The sequence below is a fragment of the Acanthochromis polyacanthus genome, chromosome 6, assembly GCF_021347895.1.
Source record: "Acanthochromis polyacanthus isolate Apoly-LR-REF ecotype Palm Island chromosome 6, KAUST_Apoly_ChrSc, whole genome shotgun sequence".
In the NCBI taxonomy this organism is placed as follows: Eukaryota; Metazoa; Chordata; class Actinopteri; family Pomacentridae; genus Acanthochromis; species Acanthochromis polyacanthus.
The window spans coordinates 23,373,466-23,398,217 of NC_067118.1; the positions used below are offsets into that span (position 1 = coordinate 23,373,466).

General features: G+C 41.2%; 1 pseudogene; it reads left to right on the top strand.

Annotated features, from left to right (window-relative positions):
* The window catches only part of LOC110952971 (IQ motif and SEC7 domain-containing protein 2-like), a 204,704-nt pseudogene that overhangs the window by 166,460 nt on the left and 13,492 nt on the right, over positions 1–24,752 (top strand).

Consider the following 24,752-nt stretch of genomic DNA (forward strand, 5'->3'; position numbering starts at 1 on the left):
ACAGAAACAGACTGGTACGGTGCGGACTTCAGAGAACGTCATTGGAGCAACCATGCTTTCCATCCAGGAACTGTACTCCACTAGAACCAGGAAGAGGGCAGGGAACATCATCAGAAACCCCAGTCACCCTGGATGTAAACTGTTTTCCCCCTCCCCTCTGGCAGGCACTACAGAGCCATGTACACCAAGACCACCAGACACAAGAACAGCTTCTTCCCCACTGCCATCACCCTGGCAAACAGCTGAACCATTCCTCCACACCTGTACAATATACAATATACCAATGGATATGTACGTTAATTTTTGCACTAAGAACATCATTCTCTGCTTTTTGCACTGTATCATCACTGTAGCAATTTTCATTTTGCACTGCTGTGTTTATATATTCCTTTCGAGATTTGTAAATGTCTGTATATATCGTGCTGTATTTTTTTTGTTACTACTATATATTTTTATTTTTATTGTTCTCCTTCCTTATTCATAGGGTGACAACAACAGCTGAAACTAAACTCCTTGTATGTTGTGTACGTAATTGGCCATTAATGCTGATTCTGATTGTTTCCCTTTTTCTGGCTTTCTTCAGTTTGTTTCATTTGATTTTGTAACTGAGTCTAGTTTAGTTCAGCTAAGTATGGCTTGGTCCAATTGGTCTAGTCCAATTTTGCCTAGATAGATCCAGTTAGTATATTTTAGTCCAGTTTGTGTGATTTAGACTAGTTTTGACCATTTTTCATGTGGTAGCGTCCGATCTATCCATTTGTTCTAGTTTTCTGTTCTTTTCAGACAGTTTATTGTGGATCCTTTCAGTTTTTTCAGGTTCAGTTCAGTTTTTATCATTTGATGCATTCATTTTGATTAGTTTAGTCTAGTTTGGACCAGTTTCATTTTTTTCTATGTGGTTAAAGTTTGATCTACTCCAATTTACTGTGTATTGATTGGGTTGGTATAGCTTATTCAAGTTTGTCTAGTTTGGATCAATTTGTTCTGGATTAGTCATTTTTTTTCTGGCCAAGTTCACTTTCACTAATGTTATTCATTCAGTCCAGTCCAGTTTAAACTGACTAATTTAGTCTAGATTGATCCAGTTTGATGTGTTTGTTCTAGTTAGTTTCAGGTCTGTTTGGCTCTTGAAGGTTGTTTTTTTTATCTCTAATTCAAGAAGCTGCCTCATACTCAGTAGTCTGTTCATCTCTTATCTTCTTCTTTGGTACAGTCCAAGGTAGACTAGCTTGATCAACTGATTTATCTAGTCTGTTTAGCTTGGTAAAATTTATTCTGGTTTATTCCATTTTTTTTAGATTAAAATCTTTTTGGCTTATTTCATACCTCCAATGAGTCTTGTCTGGTTTTATCCAGTTTAGTCTGATCTGGTCTGTTTGGCTTTTTTTGTCGACTTTATCTGGTTTATTTCAGTCAAGTCTGGTTTGATATTTTTGGAGTTTTTCTTCCCCTTCTTCTGGCTTGTTCAGTTCACTTTGTCTCATGTGATCCATCCTTGAGTCTAGTCTAGTTTTTTTTTCTTTCAGGTTAAGTCTGATTTGGACCTGTTTAGTCTGTTTGGCTGCTGACTTGTCTTCTAGAATTTTTTCTCCCCTATTGCCACCACTTTATTCTTCTACTCTGTTTTATTTATGTCCTTCCCTTCCTGTTGTGTTCCCTTTCTACCATCCACTCTTCTTCTCCTCCATGCAGTTTTCTCCGCTTTTCCATCTCTGTTGTTTTCATATTTTCTCCATTCTTTCTCATCGTTCTCCTTGTCCTAATTCTGTTCACTGTTATTTAGATCAACTTTCCATTCCTCTTCCTGTCCATGCTGTTGTTTTTCTCCCACATTTTGCTTCTTTATGTCTGTGTTTCTTCTCGTATGACAGGAAACAAAACAGTTTGACCTTGAGCATCAGCAGATGAGTAACGCTCTTTCTCCCTTTTTCTCTCTCTCAGTGTGGAGGGCGACCCTCAGTGTCCGGAGGCGCTCACTTTTTCTGATTCGTCCTTTGGCCATCCGCCTCCCTTCCATCGCTATAGCAACAGTCCCCTCACCAGCCCCTGTGACCCCTACAGCTCCCCCTCCTCCAGTGGGCCCCTGGGAGCCTCTCACACTCACACACAGGTACTGACACTAAAACAAGCACACCACAACAGGTCAGCAGCCATTCAAGGTGCATGAAGTTTATGATGAGTATCACCTCCAGCGTCGCCAGATTGTCTGTTTTTTTCCCCAGTTGGGCAACTTTACTTGAATTGGGTGGATAGAAATGGTTTTGGTCTGTTTTTTTATGATTTTGTACCATTATGGGGTTTCCATATTAAAAAGATAGTTTAGACTGTAGAAAGCATTTTGAATTGTTTGTGGATTTCATGCTTTCTGTCAAACAAATGAAGACATAACCCTCATAAACTGATGTAGAAAAGGCATTAAATGCATGAAATACAGGAAAGTATTTGACGTTAAAAAAATTTGCTGTTCAAAACTAAATCCATTTAGATCAATATGTTTTTCATTTTGAATACCAATTATTAGTAATCAGGGAGAGTAGTAAATGATATTTGGATATCGTTTTGCAGTAAAAATGAAATTCTAGTCATCAAAATTCAGATACAAACTTGACATGTTTAATTATAAGTAGTGCTGTCAAACGATTAAAAATTTTAATCAGATTAATGACGGGGTTGCTGTGGATTAATTTTGATTAATCATGATTAAATATCATTCATTTTTAATGTATATTAATAGCGTTTCATTTTGCACGAGCAAACAGTCTCAAGAAAGAAGGGAATATATATCCACATAACATGTTTATTAAACACCTTTAAAGGTTTGTGTTAGCAAAAAAACTTTTTTTTTTTTTTTTTTGCATTTACATTTCCCACTGAGGCGGCCAACGTGCTGTTTTAGTGTTTTCCATTTGTAATTACTTGGTCCGGCCCTACCGGATCAACTGCCCATTTGCGCATGTGTGGTGGCATGTGCGACAGTAAGTCTACTTGGACAAACTGCCTAAAGTGCGTTGCCAGAGACATTTTGAGTCATTCTGCGCTGTAGATGGGTTAATTGCATTAAAATTTGTAATCAGATTAATTGTGATGATGGATTAATCCGCATTAATGTGTTAATTTTGACAGCACTAATTATAAGACAACATTTCACTGTTTATCGTTCATTGTTGATTATTGGATATTACTTTTGATGTAACAGCCAATGATCAATAATCAGATAGTGATCAATATCTGACAAATAATCAGGTAGTGCTGTGAACAGGACATTGCTATAGATTGAGCTCCACAGCTGCATTCGAGACAGAGTAGCACAATGGTAAACTAATTCATCGGAATTAATACAAAAGGCATTACGATATTCAGACAAATGTAGAAAATTGACCAGGTTAATCATCAGTTGGCCTCTAGTAGCAGTGTATGCTTGATGGACACACTTTGCATCCATTTTCACATCACTTTTTCTCTGTTGAATTGCTCTTGAAGTATTTATTGCAGCGAGGTATAGTACATATCAAATGTAACCGTGTGAATTGACCTTTCCAACGGTGCCAGTTGCTTTTTTGTGTAATAAAGTGTGGGTGTGAAATGTAAAATTTAATTTACATCAGGTTTATTTGTACAACCTGCATGCAGCTGTGTGTCTATCCCCACACTTATTTGCTGTTGTTTGAATTTCTCATTGCATACATATGTAACACTCAGTCAGTCTCCCCTGAATATATAAAATAGAAACATCTATATTGATGATTTCTTTCTTGTCTCCCCCTCCTCCAGGGCAGCTCTCCCATCTCTCCACCCAGCCCGGCAAGCCTCGCCTGGGCTCAGCGCAGTCGACACCAGCCGGCCAGCCTGGCGCTCCGCAAGCAAGAGGAGGAGGAGAGCAAACGCTGCAAGGCTCTATCTGACAGCTATGAGCTCTCTACAGACCTCCAGGACAAGAAGGTGCGATGCTCCATCAAGTCAGCCTCTTAGATCAAAAACTTCCCTGGCCTTATGGGGAGCTCTTGTGAGGTTTCCATCTTCCAGTGCAGCCTTTGCAAACACACACCAGCAGAGCACAATGCAAATGTGCTCAACCCACTCACACCGATTTTTTTCACACGGACACCTTCGTGGGCTGAAGCTTGGTGACGTGTCAGGATATGCCTGTCTTATTACCAGCACCGATTCTTTGCTACCTCTTTTCAAGCATTCTATTTGTTGTTTCTTTGTAGTGTTTGAGCTTTTCTGCAGTGCTAATACCGGCAGCTTAGAGTCACATAAGGACAAGTAAAGGAAGTGAACAGATGGTAGGCAGAAGAAGAAAAACATGTCTGGAAAAATAAAGAAATTAAAAATGAACCATAAATGTACAGAAGAAAATGAAAGGCACACAAGATAAATGAGGCAAGATGGAATGCTATTATCTAAATTAGTCAGCAGATGTGTTACAGGAGATTTACAGTTTGCTCCGTTGTATCAGTACTGTCAGTAGAAGTAAATACACATAGGGAAATGTCCATTCTGGATGGTTACCGTCTGTGTTTTCTTTCAGTCAGACTGAAAAGAAATAGAATGCTTCATGTCTACAGGTAGTTTCTGCTAATTGTCCAACTAAATGCCATTCACAAGCTGTTTTGTGCAACTCCTCATTTCATCAAACCTCTGAAGCAGAAAAAGAGTGAAAAGTTGACATGAACCATACAGACACATTAACCACATTAAGGGAAAATGTAACATTTAGAAATGAGCTGTAATTATCCTTTAAAGCTCTACAGCTTCACCGTAAAGTAAAAATCTGTTTTGGTGTTTTGGTTTCTATTCTATCACTTCCTATAATTGCAGAAATCCATGTTGTTCTACCTTCTCTGATTGGCTATCTGTGTATGACCCTGATAGGTGGAGATGCTGGAGAGGAAGTACGGGGGCCAGTTCGTGTCCCGGCGGGCGGCGAGGACGATCCAGACGGCATTTAGACAGTACCGCATGAACAAGAACTTTGAGAGGCTTCGCAGCTCTGCCTCAGAGAGCAGGATGACCCGCCGCATCATCCTGTCTAACATGAGGATGCAGGTATACACATGTACAAGTACAAAAATCAAACCACATTCATGTCAGAGTTTACAACGTCTAATTCTGTGTTGTTTCTTTGGTGGGTGCAGTACTCATTCGATGAGCGTCAGCCACAGGGTCAGGGATTAGCGGGTCAACAGGGTTCAGAGGATGCCGGAGATGTGGACGACTCTTTCTCTAAGCAGGTAAAAACATTTTCTTCCTTGACATTCAATGTAGTAATAATGACAGTGACAGAGTTCTTTTTTTTAACACAAGATGCCTTATAGAAATGACTTACAGCAAAAAAAGGAGTACAAGAAGTTACAGTGGTCAAACAATACAACATAAAACACAAATTTCAGTTGGACAAAAGCACAGGTCTAAGTAGACATGGTAAAGGATATCAGGAAGATCAGTCGGTGCAATGTGTTTTAAAAAAGGTTTGTAAAAGATGGGACAGTCTTACCAGGCTCCAACAGTTTGCCAATCCACATTCAAGAGGAGCAAAGAGGACTCCGTCTTGGTAGTGGCACAGTAGAGCAGCTCTTTACCATTGTGGAGCCAATCAGTGGACCATGGGAGCTTCACCATCTAGTGTACATGTGTGTGGTGGCTTTGACCTATAACTGCATTTCTGTCAGGATACTGTTGGACCACTGCTACATCGATCCTTGTTCAACCAAAGTGAGATTTGTGTTTGTATTCTCGGCACAAAGTCAAGCATATTTCTGGTCGGTGTTGACTCCACCAAGGCTACCCCTTGCTCCCAATCCTGAAAAGGATCTCAAGGGGCAGCAGGGATGAGGAAGGTGATTGGCCAAGGAACATTGTCTGTGTTTCCTTTAGATGGTGTGGTTTTGTTGCCTTCATCAAGCTGCGACCTTCAGCATGCAATGGAGCAGTTTACAACTGAGTGTGAAGCAGCCGGAAAAGAGTCTTTACCTACAAGTATGAGGTTCTCTGTCAGAAACTAGTGAATGAGTCCGTCCTGTTCTGGGATTATTTGTTGCACCATGACTTTAAGTACCTCAGGATCTTGATTACTAGTGATTGTAAAAGGGAGCATGAGATGCACAGACAGATTGTTGCAGCATCAGCAGTAATGCAAGGGTTTTAGCAGACCATCATGGTGAAGACAGGGTGAGCTGGGGAGCATTGCTCTCCATTTACTAGTTGATCTGTGTTTCAACCTTCATCTTTGGTCATGAGCTCTGGGTAGTGACCAAAAAAAATTGCAGATACAGGTGCCCAGAATGAGTTTCCTCTGCAAGTTGGCTGGTCTCAGCCTTAGAGATAGGATGAGAAGCACAGACATCTGAACGGAGCTCAGAGTAGAGTCCTTGCTCCTTTGCAACGCAAGGAGCCAGCCGAGGTTGTCATCTGATTAGGATGCATTCAAGATGTCTTTTGCTTTCCAGGTTGTTCACATCTGGGCCTTCCCTAGGGGAGGCCCAGATGTCGCAGGAGGGATTATATGCTGTACCTCATCTGGCATGGGAATGCCTCAGGATCCTCAGAAGGAACTCAAAAACATTGCTAGGAAGAATCTGGAATGCCCTCCTTGGGCTGCAGGGACGGATAGATGCATGCTGTATATATAATATATATATATATATATATATATATATATATATATATATTTACATGCACACAGATGTGTACCAGAATCTCCTGTTGCGAAATGAAACCAAAACAGCAATTTTTCATCCCAACCTGCAAGTTCTGGCTCCTGTGACCTTTCTTTCTGTCATTTCCTCAAACTGAAGTGCATCTCTTAATTCTGACCATTATTTTCTCAAGCTGACCTTCTCAATGTGCATTCACTGCAGGTTAAGTCCCTGGCTGACTCCATGGACGATTCGCTCACCTGCCAATCCGGCCGCGAAGACTCCCAAGAAGCAGGAGGAGAGGGAGAAGAGGACGACGATGAGGATGAGGAGGAAGGAGATGAGGAAGAGGAAGAAGAGGAGGAAGAAGGGGAGGAGGACGAAGAGGAAGACGAGGATGAAGACTACAGACAGTGTGCGTGGCGTAACACCAGTGCATCCTCCCGACGCGCCGCAGGCCGGGTCGGAGGAGGGAGGGGAGGCGTGGGAGGAAGCGCCGCCATGCACGAGGACAGCACCACCACCTCCTTCAGTGATGTCACGCTCTACATGGACGAGGGCTGCCTCCCCTCCTCGCCGCTCTCTCGCCCCGCCTCCAGCTCTGATACAGAATACTGGGGAGGAGGGGGAGGAGGTGCAGGGGGGAGGGAGGACAGCAGAGAGACGGAGGGAGGCAGCAATGCCAGCCGGAGGAGCAGCACTCCCTGTACAGAGTGTCGAGGGGAGTACAGAGGGAGGACAGGAGGAGGAGGCGGACACCTCCCTGTCCTGACCATCGAACCGCCCAGCGACAGCTCAGTGGACATGAGTGACAGGTCAGCACATCACCTAGCCCTCTATATATATGGGAATATTTCCTAATATATTTTAGTCTTTGGTTAACCCTCTGAACCGCTCACTCAGATTTTTGTCAAATAGATAATTAGAGAAAAACAACTTTGGTTTTCTTCTTTTTATGATTTTTGGCATCATAACTGTGACATTACACATTTTTCATTTCCCTTTACTTCTTGCCATGACCATGTTGTTTCCATAGAGGTACATAACTTTATTGTGTGGAGAAAAATGAGCCCACAGTGAGTAAAAATGTGGCAGGAGCAAAGAAACTGCTTGAGGTTTAGAGGGTTGGTGATTGACACTCGTTCCTTATATGGTGAAAATGAAGGACATTGTCCAGGACAGGGTGTTTTCTGTGGTGACTACAATTAAGCTTTTCCTGCAGCACCCCTTTCTATGTGGACGTTGAATGTTGCTCATTGACCCTCTGAACCCAAAGCAGTTTCTGCATGATTTTTGCTCTTTCGCAATTACTACTCTTTTCTCCGTGTTAACACATTCTGCAGTTCAGCTAATTACCCTAACTGAATTTTGATCCCATGGCTGTTGGTCACAGCTGAATCATTCTGGGGTTCAGTGAGTTGATATGCAATGCTGGTATCCAAACAGCAGGGGGCGTTGCAGAAAGGTGAGGTATGCAGAGTGACATATACATATATTTGTAGTCACAATAAATACAGAAGCTACCTGAAAACATTACTACATTCTCAACTTCATTTTCACCCTGCCTGGGATGATTTTGTAGCATCAATTAATTGTTAGCGTTCCTCAGTGGTTGAATAGTTGCAGCACGTGACGACAGTGTGTTACACGTCTTACCCTGTGTTTTGTTGTTGTTGCCTTGAAATCTTCAGGTCAGAGCGAGGGTCTATCGGACGCCTGGTATACGAACAGGAGACTTCAGGAGTCGAGCGAGGTGGAGGAGAGAGGGAGCGGAGGGGAGGAGGAGGGGAAGGTGAAAGTGGGGAGGACGAGCGAGGCGGAGGAGGTGGAGTAAGCAGTGAAGCTGACTCTCCGCAGGGAACCATCAAACACAAACCAAATGGCCGCTCGGTCGCCACGGCGCAGGGACAGACTCGCAGCCCATCCAACGTGCCCTTGCCGATGCCTTCAGCCCGGACCTTGCCCTCTCATCCACTCCCTCACCCCCTCCAACACACGCACTCTCACCCCCACCAACACCCTCACCCTTCCCCCATCCCCCACCTCCCCACCATCCTCCACCACCACCCGCAGTACAGCCAGCCGCACGTCATGCACATGCACCACGGACACGGCGGCAGCCCTTACATGCAGCACCACTTCGCCCAGCACCACTACCACCACCTGCACCACCAACACCACCACCACCTCCCCCACGCCTACCCAGAACCCCCTTCTTCCCCGCTACCCTCCCCCGTCCCGCCTCTCACACCTCTCTCGCCACTGCCGCCACCGCTCACGCCCTCGCCACTGTCCTCCTCTTCGTCCTCGGCACTACAAAACATGGAGGCGCAGCAGCACCACGGCCACCACCCCCACCTCCACCATCACCACCTGCTCTGCTCAGACGGCGACAACGAGAGCGTCAACTCCACCACCACCAACTCCAACGACGACACGACGGTCAACAACTGCAGCTCCGGCTCCTCGTCGCGTGACAGCCTGCGGGAGCCAATCGGAGGAGCCACTTTGGGGAAGCAGACCTATCAGAGAGAGAGCCGTCACAGCTGGGACTCACCTGCCTTCAACAACGACGTGGTGCAGCGGCGGCAGTACCGAATTGGACTCAACCTGTTTAACAAGTGAGCATTTGTTTGTCTGTAAACATTAGTGTAATAGTCCACAATAAAACTCTGATTCAGATACCAGATCTTCCTCCTCTCATTCAGAGTTAATTGAAGGCTAAATATTACCTGACATCAGGCATGAATGTGCAACTTAAAGGGAATTATCTGGATATACAGCAGACAAAATTTCATGCGTAAGCCAGGTTTAATGCAAATCTAATAAGCACAAAGCTTGACTGCTTTATTCAGTTTCTGTTTTAGGTTGATATTCCGATATAAAGGCCAATAGTATAGTAACATGGCTCTGGAATTGCTTGCAGTCGACAGTAAAAGAAACCATAAGGCAAAGATGACTGGAGTTTCTGTCTTTCAGAGTCTACAAGAACTTTCCCCTTTCTCTTTTCACCAAAATAACAACAAACAATAGCTACTTGATATAACTGCAATTCTAAGAGTATGTAGCTAATGGAGAAATGTATGTAATGTTAGCCTATGTGGTGAATTTTACATTGAACATGGTGATGTTAGAGAGGAGAAGACTGTTACTGGGTGAGGACATTGAGAGGGTCGTAAAATATTGCTTGTTCTCCTTTCTGAGTTTAACTGATTAGAAATCGTCAACTCCTACTTTAACCAGTCAGCATCGAGAACTACACTGCAGTTTTTAAGGGTTAATCCGAAGTGTCTACCCTGGAGTAGAGACTTTTTCTTCTTGAACCCAGCCCTGAAAGAGGTTCTGCTGGGATGGTTCTGGTGATCTAAACAAGCATAAAGATTTAGGCTGCCCTTCTCATACTGTGACAAGGTAAAATGTGTGCTGTGGAAAAAGGTCTGTGTACATGGTAAGAAATCAGTCATTTTAAGATGCTCCAGCTATCATGTGTAGTGCAAGCCTAAAAAAGAATGTGTAGACAAGCAACAGACTAGCTAAAAAGGACATGATTACTTGCCATACAGGAAGCCGGAGAAGGGGATCCAGTACCTGATCGAGAGGGGCTTCGTGTCTGACACGCCGGTGGGCATTGCCAGATTCATCCTGGAGAGGAAAGGACTGAGCAGGCAGATGATTGGAGAGTTCCTGGGCAGCCGGCAGCAGTTCAACAAGGACGTCCTTGAGTGAGTCAAAACATTTATGTGACTTCAGATCTGTGTATGGTATTTTAGTCCTTACAAGGAACGGCAGGTAAGAAGAGTGAGATTACAGGCTGATGTGACTGTACACTAGCCTATACTCTCTCCCACATTAGCCTTGATTGACATGATCACAAAATCTTCTCCGTTGATGTTTTTGTTGGAAATATAGTCTTAACGTTCTGGTTGTGTGTGTGTGTTTTCTGTAGAGGCGTTGTGTTGCTTCTTCCTGTCTGTCTGTGTAATCAGTCAGAGCATTTGGTATGATTCAGATGAACTCTGAAGACGCACCTTCATGTAACTGACCTGTCACTGTGTGAAGTGGGCGAGAGTGTTAGACTGTTGGTTTTAGAAAGGTAAGATCAGGAAGAAACGATCAGATTATGGCAAGCTATTTTAATATTTATTATCTCCACCGGATGTTTATTGCAGATATCCTTATTTCAGTTCTTCTAAGTCATCATTTCAGATACATCTCAGACTTCAGATATCATTAAGTTTGCAGGAGCGTCGTCATGCCCAACATTTCAGACTTGTGACGTTTGAGACATCCTATTATTTCAGCTTGTCAAAACTGAAATACAGATATCTCTAACTGTTGATATAATGTTGAGAGCTATACTGTCAATTCCAGACAGTCAAACTCAGCTAGCAAATGTGAAAATGGGTTACTGTAATTGGACATCACAAAGGTGTAAAAGTAGGCCAACAAAAAAAACTTTAAAAAAAAAAAGCCAGCTTTTGCTATACACACGTGGACAAAATTGTTGGTACCCCTCAGTTAAAGAAGGAAAAACACACAATTCTCACTGAAATCACTTGAAACTCACAAAAGTAACAATAAATAAAAATTTATTGAAAATTAAATAATCAAAAACAGCCATTACTTTTGAATTGTTGATTAACATAATTATTTAAAAAAACAAACTAATGAAACAGGCCTGGACAAAAATGATGGTACCTCTATAAAAGATTGAAAACTAATTGACCAGAGTGACATGATTAACTCAGGTGTGTCATTTAATTGACATCACAGGTGTTTCCAAACTCATAATCAGTCAGTCTGCCTATTTAAAGGGAGACAAGTAGTCACCCTGCTGTTTGGTGAAAAGGTGTGTACCACACTGAACATGGACAACAGAAAGCGAAGGAGAGAATTGTCCCAGGACATCCGAAAAAAAATGATAGACAAACATCTTAAAGGTAAAGGCTATAAGACCATCTCTAAACAGCTTGAAGTTCCTGTGACAACAGTGGCTCATATTATTCAGAAGTTCAAGACCCACGGGACAGTAGCCAACCTCCCTGGACGTGGCCGCAAGAGGAAAATTGATGACAAATTGAAGAGACGGATCGTTGGAATTGTATCCAAAGAGCCCAGAACAACCTCCAAAGAAATTAAAGGTGAACTCCAAGGCCAAGGTACATCAGTGTCAGATCGCACCATTCGTCGTTGTTTGAGCCAAAGTGGACTTCATGGGAGACGACCAAGGAGGACACCACTGCTGAAAAAAACTCATAAAAAAGCGAGACTGGAATTTGCAAAAATGCATGTTGACAAGCCACAAAGCTTCTGGGAGAATGTCCTTTGGACAGATGAGACCAAACTGGAGCTTTTTGGTAAGGCACATCAACTCTATGTTCATAGACTCAAAAACCGAGCATACGAAGAAAAGAACACTGTCCCTACGGTGAAACATGGAGGAGGCTCAGTAATGTTTTGGGGCTGCTTTGCTGCATCTGGCACAGGGTGTCTTGAAAGTGTGCAAGGTACGATGAAATCTGAAGACTATCAAGGCATTCTGGAGAGAAATGTGCTGCCTAGTGTCAGAAAGCTTGGTCTCAGTCGCAGGTCATGGGTCTTCCAACAGGACAACGATCCAAAACACACAGCCAAAAACACCCAAGAATGGCTGAGAGAAAAGCGTTGGACTATTCTAAAGTGGCCTTCTATGAGCCCGGATCTGAATCCCATTGAACATATGTGGAAGGAGCTGAAACATGCCATTTGGAGAAGACACCCATCAAACCTGAGACAACTGGAGCTGTTTGCTCATGAGGAGTGGACCAAAATACCTGTTGACAGCTGCAGAACGCTCATTGACAAATACAGAAATCGTTTAATTGCAGTGATTGCCTCAAAAGGTTGTGCAACAAAATATTAAGTTATGGGTACCATCATTTTTGTCCAGCCCTATTTCATTAGTTTGTTTTTTTAAATAATTATGTTAATCAACAATTCAAAAGTGATGGCTGATTTTGATTATTTAATTTTCAATAAATTTTTATTTATTGTTACTTTTGTGAGTTTCAAGTGATTTCAGTGAGAATTGTGGGTTTTTCCTTCTTTAACTGAGGGGTACCAACAATTTTGTCCATGTGTGTATTTCCTCTCATCTCATTGGCTTGGGTGAAGGGTCAGGAATTTAATGTCATTTCATGTTTAAATGTGCAATTTTGAGGAGTGCTATTGGATTTCATTTGGTTGTTTGCATCTTTCTTTGGTCATTTTTCATCTCTTTGTGTGTAACTTGTGCGTCTTTAGGATAGTTTTGTGGTTGTCTTCGTCTCTTTTTGTGGTATTTCCAAATTCTCTCTCGTGTCTCATATTCATAGAGACAAAAGTTGTTCATTTTGGTTTTACAGTTGTGAAGCTATTCCTTATTGAACATAGGCAGGTTTATGTAGGTTTAAATGTTAAAACTAGCCTGGGGCTTTGTCTGATTGATGTCCAGTAGACTTTGATCTGATTCAAGGCTGTGGTAGACTATGTTACACCCTGTTTTATTCATTTATTTGTGCTCTCAGTTCTCTGGTATTTCTCAAACTATTAACAATGTTCTGCTGCAAAAATGCCAACTTTCTAGTACTATTGGCAATCCAAAATGTGTAAAAGTGATAGCTGTTTTTATTTTTCATAAAATATTATTATTGTTATTATTAATGTTATTATTCTGAAAGCAATTAATAGCAAGTAATGTTGTTTTTCCCATTTCACCTCATCATGGTGTGGTTATCTCGTTGTTACTGTAAATAAATACAGGTACGACGATAAAAGGCCTGTTTGTTAGTGTTTATCGTCACTGAATCACGATAGCGCAGCAACTTCATGTCAGATTTAGTGCAGGACAGCATTTTTGTTGATACTGGAGGATTTTAATGGCCATATCTCTGCAGAGGATGATGTCTTTAAGGCTGCAGATGTTATTACCTCTGAAAGACCCAAGAGTCAAGATATTGTTCAGTTAGGAGCCACGAGAAGTTGCAACTAATGATAGAATATCATAATTCCATTAGCTGCCTCATCCCTGAGGTCATAAATGCATAAGTAGTTTTCTGGGACAAATTTCTAACTTGAAAAGCAGCTGTGGCCACAGCTGCAGAAAAGGGAAGATAAGCCACGACTTTCAAAAGCCGATGGAGGCTTTAAACGCCTTTGGTTTTAGTCTTCAGCTGAAAAACACCCACAAAAACATCTGAGATGCCTCATCTATCTATCCACGGCTGACCAAAGAACAGCTATTGTGTGTTATTGTTCACAATATGTTCTTAAAAAATGCAGTGTGATATAATGTATGGAGTGATCTACCTCATGGGTTGCAGTTATATATGATGATCAGTGTTCTCTGTCTCTGTGTGCAGCTGTGTCCTGGATGAGATGGATTTCTCGGGGATGGATCTGGATGACGCTCTAAGAAAGTTCCAAGCTCAGATTAAAGTTCAAGGTGAAGCTCAGCGGGTGGAGCGACTAGTCGAGGCCTTCAGGTATTAAACTGCACTGCAGGTAGGAATTGGACAAGTTTTACAGCTTGTGATGTGTCCTTCACTGCCTTTCTCTGTCCTTGCAGTCAGCGGTACTGTGTCTGTAACCCAGTGCTGATCCGGCAGTTCCAGAACCCAGACACCATCTTCATCCTGGCCTTTGCCATCATCCTCCTCAACACGGACATGTACAGCCCCAACGTCAAGCCAGAGAGGAAGATGAAGCTTGAGGACTTCATCAAAAACTTGCGGGGTAAGTCAGTAGCTCATCTCATGCAAGCAGTGCTTTAAATAATCCAGGTTTGGAAAAGTTTTAAAAACTACTTGGCTGGAAAGTGGCAGAAATGCTGCAGGCTGTCATCTTCACTCATAACAGTAAGACTTTTCTAAAAGCAGATTGGAGTGTCTGATTTGCAGCCAGAAGAGCTTGGCAACAACAGAGAGTTAAACTACATTTTGTAAAGTTTTACAAGAGCCTTAAAGGAAGAGCAGTTTTCTATTCATTTTAATGTAATTTAGCTGTTTGGATCTGTTTTAAATTCACATTTTATAGACACGCAGCAGGCTTAGGTGAGCCACTTTCTGTCAGATTCAAACATTTATTTCCAAATGTACACAAATTAATGCTGGTTGGTAACTGCTTGTGTTCCGCTCTTGACCAAATCCTGCCTGAGGTTCACAACATTTGGATAATGTGAACAAAACCAACCATCCAGTTTTGTGTGAGAGCTGGGTGCAGGAGCAAAAATTGTGGTGTACTTCAGGTTATAAGGATGAATGTAGATCAAAGATTGGACTGGAAGAGACTCTCACTTCTTACTTTTCACTGTTTAGCCTGTTCCACTACGTCATATATGTATACGTATGTTTCCATCAGGTGTTGATAACGGTCAGGACATACCCAGAGACTTGCTTGTGGCAATTTATGGGAGGATCCAGAAGTGGGAGCTGAGAACAAATGATGACCACGTGTCACAGGTCCAGGCGGTGGAGAGGATGGTCGTCGGCAAGAAGCCTGTAAGAAGCTCCCGAACAAACACACGAACACGTGCACGAATGTTTCAGGCACTAAGGATAAAGCGAGGATTAGGGCTATATTTGATATCTTACCTTTTCTTTAACCAACCAGTTGGTCCATATTAAATGCTTTGCAGCTTCTTATGTAATCATCACAGTTAATGGCTTAAACTGAAAACTTGTACCCCTGTATGTGTCTGCTTTATATGCATGAAGTATAATGTGTGTGTTGCAGGTGTTGTCCCTGCCTCATCGCAGGTTGGTGTGCTGCTGTCAGCTCTTCGAGGTTCCTGATCCAAACAGAGCTCAGAGGAGCGGCGTCCATCAGAGAGAAGTCTTCCTTTTCAACGACCTGCTGATGGTAATCACCGCTTCTTTGTGCGCCACAAATTCTCTGCACAGAGCCTAAAGAGGCAGATCCAGAGCTTGTGCCTCACTAGAGCACCAGTTTATCCCATGATGCCATGCTGCAGTTTAATTCCACGCTCCAGAAATGTCAGAAAGTCTTAAAGTGTGGATTTTAAAGAAAGGGGAAATAAACAGGATTTGTCAGCAAGTTTTACCCTTCAAATCTCATGTTTTTCCATTGAAGCTTAGGTTTTAGGGTTTCCCACTTCACTGTCTGGTTGAGTCTTTGTGTTTCCAGCAGCATCCGCCCTGATAGACAGACACAGCTAGAGATGAGCTGGTGGAAATAGTGGAGCATTTAACAGAGAAGAATGAGATGGTAGGGACTAAAAACAAAGCTAAAAGAAAGTCCGTATTCACAATTGTTACAAATGTGAAAATTAGAGACCACAGTTGTTTTTTGTGCCAGGCTGTAAACATGTTAATTTCTGCTGTAAAGTTTGAGATTTTAATGTGGGGTCCTGTGGGGATTGACTCATTTTGGGAGCCAACCTCAAGTGAACATCACTGAGACACAAACGCATCTCTAATGGGATGATAATGTTGCTCTGTGACAGCGAGATGTGTTTGCTAACTTTACATGCTGCATTTAAAATGTGATCATGGTGGTATTATATAAGCCATAAACTGTAAATACAGATGGCATCACCCTAGGTTTCCTGCAGACCGGTATTGAAGCTCAGAGAAGCTCAGAGTGGCTATGTAAGCAGTGTCTGAGTCGTGCTAAGTCACAGATAATCCAAAAATGAGCAAAGACGTGGAGTAAGTGAGGCTGAAGTGTATATTGTTGTGCAACTGTGGCCATGCCTTTAATGATGTATAACTTTAGGTCTAAATATAATTACAAATAAATGAGTTATATAAATATTGACCCCTGGTGCAGCTGGGGATCCGTATTGTTTGTTTTTTATATTGTCAAAATGACACCATTTGTCAGAGCCAGAAACTGTAAAAATACAAAAAAACAAAAACAAAGCATCAATTTGTATTACAGTCTTTCTGCCAGTCCTTGAAATGAACCAAATTGAAGGTCAAATTGACATTTTTTTTAAAGTCATGATATTTGATCTGTGTCATTTTATTCTGTTTTATTTTATTTATTTATGTCTCATTTAAAAATGTGCCAAAATGATCAGTCTCAAGCCAGATTCTACAAAAAGAAAACATTCTTGTGTTCCTCAACACAACCGAGAAGACAGTAATGACCAAAAGTCAAATGACAGAAATTCATAGACTTTTTGGCTGGGCTGAACTACAGACTGCATTCACATAGAGAGGAGACAAGTATGGAAACAAATTCAAAAATCTAAGAAGTAAAATATCTCTAGAATGTACATTCATGATTTTTTTCAGTGTTGGTAACATCTGTGGAAAAATGTTGTCAATGTCAATTCTGGGTTTCCTCAATTTTTGTTAAATGAATCGTCAAAGACTTTCAGCTTGAGCTTTTTATGATTTGTGGCATTATAAATGTCTGATACTGCACAGAGGATGTTCTCAACCCCTCTTTATTCCTAGCCATTGGTGTGCTGTTTCCATAGACGTGCAGGACTTGACAAATGAGCCCACAGTGATTAAAAACATCTCATATGCAGAAAAAGGCCTAAAAAATGCTTGGAGTTGATGAAATGAATGTAAGCCAATCTGGAAAAGTATAATAAAAAGGTCCCACAAAGATGAAAACAAACAGCCTAACCGTCTGCAGGTGTGAATATGTAAATTTGAATAAAAGCTCTCCTCTACTTAAATGATTTAAACTACCTTCTGGGTCTCCCTATACAGTCGTCACCAAAAGTGTGTCTTGCGTTTGTACTTACATTAAATGATTTTTTCCTCTGACTCAGCTCTGTTCAGTCATTTATATTTTGTTTATAATGTGAAAAGCATGCAGAAGGAAACATCTGCACTTTATGGGAAAGCAATTAAAACGTCACAGTGGGGGATTTCAAAAATCTCTCATCTCGAAAGGAAAACACAAAACAAATAGAGATGGAGATTAACTTCATCAGAACTCCTTCCTCCTTTGTGTCTCTTTTGCTGTTTCCTCTCCTCCTCCCTTCATCCTTTCATTTCACTCTGCTTCTCCTTTACTGTCACTCTCCTCAGTCCTTAACTTCGGATCCTATTTTTCTTCTCCAGGTCACGAAGATCTTCCAGAAGAAGAAGACTTCGGTGACATACAGCTTCAGACAATCGTTTCCGCTGGTCGACATGCAGGTGCACACCTTCCAAAACACCTGTAAGCACCACTCTCTGTTGGCTCTCATCCATCTGTTCTCTCCATCTGTCTCAGTCTCTCGCCGTTTTGTTTTTTTAAACCTCTATTTATTTCCGAGCTCAACTCTCTATTTTTACTCCCCAGTCTGCAGGGACCCTGAAAATACACACATGCAGAAATGCAAGAGATACAAAGAACACATAAGACTGTTTGTACACTTGTCACTGCCCAGGGCTTTGTATAGTTTGTGCTTTACAGTTTTCCTTCATTTTTTCATGGGTCCTGTATTTTACAGCTAAAAATCATTGGATTTTCTACTCCCAGGCGTTCCTTGAACTACTCCTCTGTGACGTGCCTTTCTGTCAGACAGCTTAACCAAATCTCAGCTAATAATTCTGATATTTCATAAGATTCACTTTAATCTTCATGTCTCATTTAAAAGTCAATATCTTTGCAAACCATGAAGCCAACTTTTCAGATGAACTGGGCTAAACTTCAGGCTGTGTTTACACAGAGCAAACAGGAGACAAGTGTGAAGATAAATTAAAAATGTAACACTAAAATATCTCTGGAACCCTGAAACAAAATGTTGTACATGCTGTGTACATTTTCTTTAATTTTTGCATTTTTTAATGATTTATAGCATTGTAAGTGTGTCACACTGCACAAATGACATATTTGAGTTCTCTCTTCTTCTAGTCATGTTGTGCTGTTTCCATAGAGGTGTGGGACTTTATATTGCAGTGAAAGATGAAAAATGTGGCAGAAGCAAAATCTACTTAGGGTTCAGAGGGTTAATGTTACAATTCATTCCAACCATGCTAAAATAAGAATGAAGTCATCCAGAATGTTGTCAGTTTTTAAGGTATTTTCTGTGTTTACTGTAGAAACTACAAAGCATCAGTGATGCTCATAAACCCTCTGAACCGTGAGCAGATTTTGTCCCTTTTTACTCACTGTAAGCTAATTTTGTCACTGCAGTTTGTAGTTGCAGAAGGTAATTTTTGAGCCCATAAATCTAAATTAATATGCCAGAACTTGGTCAAAGCGTGACACTATGTTCGATTTTGAAACATGCACCAAAAATGCATGTGGGACAAAATTTGGAGGCTCTGTCCTAGTTGGAAATGTTCTCAACAATCTGTTAATAATCACTTGGCAAAACATAGTGTCACTTCCCTCTCCAATTACAGTTGTCTGCCAGGCTTTTCATTAAATGTAAGGCACCGTCAGTCTCCACAAGTGTAGTCGGTACACCGCCGAACACCGACAGCCTGTTTCAAAGCAATACTGTGGAAACACATCACAGGATTTCCAAAATATACGTCTGTCAATCTGAAAACACTGCTGCTTAGCAGTATTCCTCAAATCATGACTCATTCACCTGACACATTATTCAATAATGATGTTTACACAATCATATAGGGTTGTGTATGTGTCTGTGGGTGTGTGTGGTTTCCAAGCCTCTACTTGAGCGGAGATGAATTGGCTCTCAGTTCTGTGCAGCAGATTGGAGTTTCAAATGTGCCTCAGCACCTGTTAACAGGATGCCTCACTCACAGAGTGAGTTCGGCTGCACAATCACTTCTCCACCACTTTAGAATAGCCTGTATATACTGTAGTCTGTTGCCAGCCTATATAGCCCAACTGAGAACCCAGAAATGTTGAGTACAACCAAATTTGGTGTTAGAAGTGCACAGTATGGTTCCCTAGCATTTATACGTAGCATTTATTGAATGCATTCTGCATCCTTAGTACACCAAACACATCTAGTATTGCCCATATCAACCATGCAACTTCTGAAATATTGTCCACATAGCTTCACATTATTGCCAATTGTGCAAATTTCCTTTGCAAGTTAGCATCCAGCTCCTGGGGATCCACACTGTATGCTAATATGCTAATATAACTCACCTGAATTCTCAATATATTTCTTGGTTCACACTGCTGGCAAGTGGACTCACTATCGTAAAAAATAACCATAAACTACAATCCTAAGTGCTTCAGACTTCTCCTCTTTGTACATTAAGACTTTTTACCTCTTATCTACGAGGTTTCGTCAGCTGTAACTGACTGGTGGAGAGTACCAGATATTTATTATCTCCCCAATATCAAATAGCTCAAAGACTCAAGACTCTCAAGACATGCTCACTCTCAGAGTGTAAATGGTTGTGAAACTGCCTGGTGAGACACGACTCCAGGTGTTATTTGGTGGTGAAACTTTTTTCAGAACTGCATTTCTAAGTACCTGATAAGCAGTGTCGTAGATCCCCTCCTCTGTTTAGAGGTTTAGAGACGGCTGTTCAACTTAAACTTTAACAACTTATAATCATTAACAACACGTAGTCAGTGTTATCTCACTGTCATTGGTCCACCTGACCAATCAGAGCAGACTGGGCTTTTCGGCAGAAGGGCCTTTAAGAGTATCCACCTCCAAAATACAGTTATAAACCTGTAAATGTGCAGACTAAGGGGACTTTAAAACTTGCTAACGGAGAGGACAGTGAAACTCAGATTTTTTTTTCAGCCTCTTGTTCTAGCTGTGTCTCCGTCTTGTCTATTAAAGGCAATTGGAGAAGGAATTGACTAAGACAAGGCAAGTTTATTTGTATTGCACACTTCATGTCCAAAACAATTTTAAGTGCTTTACATACAGCGGTAAAAGCATGACAGTGGGGTGCAGATAAAACATTAAAAAGTACATAAGACATTGCAAAAATCATAATAAAATCATGTACAGTAACTAAATAGAAACATTAAAATATTAAAATGATTAAAAGCAAGCAACAGTCTAGATAAGTTAATGGATATTTATTTATTTATTTATTTAAAAAGGATCCCCATTAGCTGATGCCAGTGGCACCAGCTAGTCTTCCTGGGGTCCTAAAAAACAATGTTACATTTAAAGATCAAGCATCTAGATCACATCTATGAAAATACACATTTGATGTACATCTGTTTACGGTGACAAGTTGATGTTAGACCAGTCATTCAGACAACATCAACAAACAGAACAAGAAACAACACATAAATAGGACATAATACTTGTCAGACTGGATTACTGCTCAGCCAATAAGTAGTGCATTCTAAGATGGTATTTGAATGAGGCCTTACTGTTAGATTGTCGTATGTGGAGGGGGCAGTTATTCCAAAGTCTAATGGCACGATAAATAACTGCCTTTTTCAAAGCATTGGATTTTGGACATGGTAATGTAATTTGACCGTCATCTGCTAATCTAGTGGAATGATTATGAATCTGACTACATCTGATAATTTGATTATGTAAAAACTCAGGTTTGGTGGAATAAACAGCATTGCCAAAGAATATGACTGTACTTGAAGACAGCCTTTTTTCTACTTTTAACCATGAGAGTTTATGATGCATACCTTCTGTATTTGCTCTGATGGAGCAATGTACAACAAGTCTGGTGACTCTATTCTGGGCAATTTGTAATTTATTTAGCAGGCTCTTTGATGCCGAGGACCAAACGGGTGAGCAATAATCCAAGTGACTTAGAACTAAAGACTTAACTACCTGACCCAAAATGTGTTCAGTAACATCAGGAAGGCATTTTCTCACCATGGAGATGCCATTACCCATTTTCTTGATTGTAGTGTCAATGTGTTCTGACCATGACAATTGACTAATTATAATGTCTAATAATTTAACCTGATCAACCTGCTCTATAAATTCACCAGACAAGTTCAGTCTCAATGTTGGTCTAGATGACAGTTTGTGACTTGATCCCAGAATAATAGATTTGGTCTTTGAGATGTTCAATACCATCTTGTTTCATTGTATCCAATCAAAGACCAAATCCAACTCAGAAGTCATAACATTGTCTTGCTCTCTGCTAGTATTTGCGGCATAATACAGTGTCGAATCATCGGCATACATTTGTACACTCGCTTTGTGCAAAATAGATGGCAAGTCATTTGTGAAAATGGAGTACAGAAGTGGTCCAAGGCAGCTGCCCTGCGGCACACCACACTCTAAATCTTTAGAGTTCAACCAGCTTCCATTATAATAAACTTATTGAGTTCTGCAAGAAAGATAACTCCTAATCAATGAGATGGCATTTGGTTTAAATCCATAGCATTCCAGTTTACCTGTCAAGAGATTGTGATCAATGACATCGAATGCTGCACTAAAATCCAGCAGCACTGCTCTGGTCATTTTAGAGTTATCCATCTCTTTTAACCAGTCATCAGTCATTTGTGTAAGTGCAGAACATGTAGAGTGGTTGCGCCTGTAAGCATGTTGATATTTTGTATAGACTATTGCAGTCGAAATATTCCTGTATTTGTAAATTGACAATTTTCTCCATCAGCTTACTGAGTACAGGGAGGATGGTAATGGGTCTGCAGTTCTGTCCAGTAAGTGCTAGTCTGCCATCTTTAGGTATGGGAATTATTTTACCTTCTTTCCAGATAGTGGGATATATGCCATGCATTAAACATTTATTTAAGATGTCACATATAGGACCAGAAATGTGGTCCGCTGCAAGACGCAGCGCCTGACTGTCCAGCATGTCAGTGCCTGTGCAGATTTCATGCATAAGCCAGTGAGAAAAGAAATGTTTTTAACCTGGATTTAAAAGTGTCTACGTTTGATGAAAGTTTAATCTCCACTGACAGTTTCTTCCACTTGTTTGCAGCATAACAGCTAAATGCTGCTTCTCTATGTTTAGTCCGAGCTTTGTAAGAAGGATTTTATTGTGGACACAATCCTTCATACCCTGCCAGCTTCCTTGATAATCTATGAAAAACTAGTGACAAAAATGGCAACAAATCCATGACAAGCACAGAGGAGATTGATGTAGCATTTTTTTTTCATTGACCTGCAGTTCTCGAGTTAGTTTTCCCTGAAAATGTATTTCATTGGATTAAGTGAGATTGCGTCACATTTAAAGGTCAACATTATTGCATCATGTACTGTGTTAGATACTTGAGGGATCCACAGTGTCGTCTCAGAGCTTGTTCAGTTGGTTAGTTGTTGTTGTTGACAGTTCTCCAGTTGGAGCTAAATGGATCTTGGCAGACTGTGGTGATGACTGTGACCAGGACAGATTGTCCCATATGATTCATCAGCACAATCATACATCGGCCGTGTGGGCGGGTGAATGTGTGTGTGCATTGTGTGGGAGGCAGGTAAGAAGGTGTGTGTAATGAAAACTTCTTTTCTTAATCAGCCTTCAGTGGTCAGGACTCATGATCAGACATGAACACACTATTTTTATTTATTTTTTGCCAAAATTCAGATTCAGACTGGTGGGAGGATGTCTCAGAAGCAGACATCTTCTCATCTTTATGTGTAAGGCTGCTCTCCTTCAAAAAAATAGTGTTTATTTTTATAGATTTTTAAAAAAAAAGGTTTTAACTAATTTCTAATATTAAACAATGCAAGAGTGAATGAGCCGCTTGCATTTTGGGGTCTTTGCTGTTGATGGTGATGTTGCTGTGGAGCATCTTGATTGCTACATTTCTGTCTGTAAATCCATCCATTATCTATACACTGCTTAATTCTCATTAGGGTCACAATTGAGGGGTGGAGTCTAACCCAGCTGACTTGGGGTGAAGACAGGAGACGTCCTGGACGGGACACCAGTCTGTCACAGGGCTACACATAGAGACAAACAAGCACACTCACATCCACACCTACAGATAATTTAGAGTTACCGATTAACCTCAGCATGTTTTTGGACTGTGAGAGGAAGCCAGATTACCCAGAGACAACCCACACATGCACAGGGAGAGCATGCAAACTCCATGCTTAAAAATCCTGGGAAGGCTGGGAAGCGAACCGGGGATCTTCTAGCTGCAAGGCGAAAGTGCTAATCACCAAGCCCACTGTGCAGCCCCTGTCTGTAAATGGGATGCTTTTTCTGTTGTGGCAATATGAAGTATATATATTATTCACAATGCAATAGAATTGCCCAGTCACATGAAAATAAAGGCCAACATCTGAAGCCTTTAAGTTTAAAAGTGATAGCTTTAAAGGCTTTACTTTCAAAGGATGTGAGCAATCACTAATGTTTCGTAGCTTCACTGATTGTTTCAACAAAATGTAACATTATTAACATCCCCTTAATCTTTTAACATTTGTATTTCTAAAGGTTGGAAACATCCAGATCTTTCATTGCCTGTTAAAAGAAGGATGTATTTGAAACAGCTTTCAAAGAGGAACAGTCTTCATCACAGTATTGCTGTCTTCAAATGCAACCTTAAAGTGTGAAACAATCCAGCTTTTTTTTTTAGTTTCAGTTTAATTCATGCTGACTGCATGAATTAGAACAAAATTCAGAATGTTAGCGTTAAGCTCAATGCCCCACAGCTGGTAGCACAGCAGTACCCTGTTTGGAACACTATATTTAGTTTACTCTTCTTGATATCCTTTTCTTTTTAATTGACAAATGTTCATGTTAAACCTTGATCCTGAACCTTTTTCTGCAGCTGCTGGACATGTCACCTCTTCTGGTTTTCACGGCTGCCTCATTCCAGCTCTTCACAGGGAGCTCAGAGGATTTTTTTTTTTTGAGCAGAGGTTACATGTGTTTGTGTGTTGTGTGTCACTCAGACTACCCTCACGGTATCAGGCTGACGTCGGCCAACCCGGGAGGAGAGAGGAAGGTGCTGATTGTCTTCACAGCTCCGAGCCAGCAGGACCGAGCACGATTCACCTCCGACCTCCGGGAGAGCATTGCAGAGGTGCAGGACATGGAGAAGTACCGAGTGGAGTGTAAGTGTTCCTGTCACAGTACTGGTAGTAATCATAGACATGGTAGTAATATAGCAGCACTACTGATAGCAGTAGTGACAGTAGTCATGCTATTTTAATAACAGATTTTTACATTAATTGATTTAGTATTTAATTAGCAGTATTCTAGCACTGCTATTTTCAGAGGTTTAGTAATTGTAGAAGCAGCAGTCATTGTAGCCGAGGATACAGAGGTAGTACTACAAATACTTATG